This window comes from Pteropus alecto, unplaced genomic scaffold, assembly GCF_000325575.1.
Source record: "Pteropus alecto unplaced genomic scaffold, ASM32557v1 scaffold10, whole genome shotgun sequence".
Lineage (NCBI taxonomy): Eukaryota > Metazoa > Chordata > Mammalia > Chiroptera > Pteropodidae > Pteropus > Pteropus alecto.
Window position 1 is genome coordinate 8,477,103 of NW_006431210.1, and position 2,291 is coordinate 8,479,393.

At 43.0% G+C, this 2,291-nt stretch overlaps 1 pseudogene; it reads left to right on the top strand.

Moving 5' to 3' along the window:
* The first annotated feature begins 1,845 nt into the window (after positions 1-1,845).
* LOC112470321 lies at positions 1,846-1,964 on the top strand (annotated as a pseudogene).
* Positions 1,965-2,291: the final 327 nt, after the last annotated feature.

Consider the following 2,291-nt stretch of genomic DNA (forward strand, 5'->3'; position numbering starts at 1 on the left):
CTTTCAAGGATGACAGTCTTGAAATTAAGAAAGAAGCAAAGGGTTTATTCAAAAGTTCATTTCCAGCTTGGAAAAAAGAGTGGGGGGGAGGTGACAATGGCCGTTTTAAAAAAATAAAACATCGCACATTGCTGTGTTTGTGTTTTGTCTTTTTTTTTTTTTTTTTTCAATGTCTGGTCCAGGTGAGTGGAGTCCATTCCACCAGGAAGGAAAGCAAAGCTAGGCTGGAGTTTGCAGGGTGTGCTTTGTGGTTTCCGGTGTGTATGTGGGATGTAAGTGCAGATTCACATGGAGGGGCAGGAAGAGGATTGACTGGGATGTGCTGAATGCCAGGAGAAGCTGGCAAAGCAGAAGCTGCTGCCATGACCCGTCTTCTGTCCAGGTGAGTGGAGTCCATTCCACCAGGAAGGAAAGCAAAGCTAGGCTGGAGTTTGCAGGGTGTGCTTTGTGGTTTCCGGTGTGTATGTGGGATGTAAGTGCAGATTCACATGGAGGGGCAGGAAGAGGATTGACTGGGATGTGCTGAATGCCAGGAGAAGCTGGCAAAGCAGAAGCTGCTGCCATGACCCGTCTTCTCAGAGGAGGCCAGATCTCACGAGATCTCGGGAGTTCTCCGGGGGATGTAAGGAGAGTCCTGGGATGAGTAACACCTGGATTCCCCGGCGGTCAGAGGTTGTTCTTACCAGATTCCTCAGTAAGGAGTCTGGCTTACAGCAACTAGCAAGTACACTCGAATTCTGGACGTGCCCCACAACCCCTCTTAGTGTCACAGTTCACAGCAGCTCATTCTATGGTCTGAGCCAGCTATGGAGGACTGGGACCTGGACTGGTGGGTGAGCAGAAGCAGGACACCGGAAGCCAGAAGGCGGAGTGAACTGCGCATGATTGGGCCGCAAGTATATTGCCGTCATGGAGGCTTCTGGCGTGGGCTGCCGGGACCCCAGCTGGATGTCTGCCAAGGTCCAAGGCAGCAGAAGCCTGAATGTGCCTTTTCATTGCACATCCTTGGGACCAGTTACTCCTCTGGGAAGCCTCTGGAGGAGACTGTAGCCGCCTGTTCCCCCAGCCTTTTCTCTGAAGAACAGCCTCAGGCAATTGTGCTTTCTTTCTGGGAAAGTAAATTGGTTTAGTCATTATGAAACACAGTATGGAGAATAATACTCAAAGAATTAAAAATAGAACTTCCATGCCACCTAGCAATTCCACTTCTGGGTATCTATTTAAAAGAAATGAAAACAGGATATTGAAGGGACGTATGCACGCCCATATTTGTTCCAGCATTATTTACAGTAGCCAAGGTATGAATGGGAACAACCTAAAAGTCCATCAGGGAGTGAATGGATAAAGAGGTTGTGATATAGATACACAATGGAATATTATTTAACCGTGAGAAATAAGGAAATCCTGCTATGTGCAACAACATGGATTTGCCTTTAGGACCTTATGCTAAATGAGGTAAGTGAAAGACATATACTATATGATATTACTAATATGTGTAATCTAAAAAGCGAAACTAATAAAGAAAAGAAAAGAAAAAGAGTAGAATTTTAGTTATCCGAGACTGGGGCGTAGGGAAATTTGGGATATGTTGCTCAAGTGTACAATTTTGAAACTAGTAGATAAGTCCTGGAGATCTAATGCACTGCATAGTGATTATAGACGATAGTACACTATTATAAACTTTGAAGTTGCTAAAATACTAGATCTTAGTTGATTCTATCACAAAAAAGAAATTATTATGTGAAGTGATAGAGGTGCTAGCTAATGCTACGGTGGTAATTGCATCAATCAGTGTGTACTTGTATCAAATCAGTATGTTGTACACCTTAAATTTAGACAGTGTTTGTCTACAGCCATGCCTCCCTGAACGTGCCTGATTCTGTCTGATCTCAGAAGCTAAGCAGGGTTGGGCCTGGTTAATACTTGGATGGGAGACCACCTAGGAAGACCAGGTGCTATAGGCGTAAAAAATAAAAAATAAGAGATTGTAAGCTGACAAGCTCCTTGCAATCTGTGAGGTCAACCAAGGGTTGCCTTGCCTAAAAAAAAAAAAATTTAGTGTTCTATGTCAATTATATCAACAAAGATAAACTTTAAAAAGTGTGTATAGATTAGTTATCATGCATCACAAACTATTCAATTTATTTTCAATACTTTGGTCCAAAGCTGAACTTTCATACTAAGATTTGCACCACCTGGAAATTAAACAATTTGGATATTTATCCTACACTTGTCTCTAACCAATTGTGGAACCTAAGATAAGCCATTGCGTTTCCATAGGTCTCTAATAG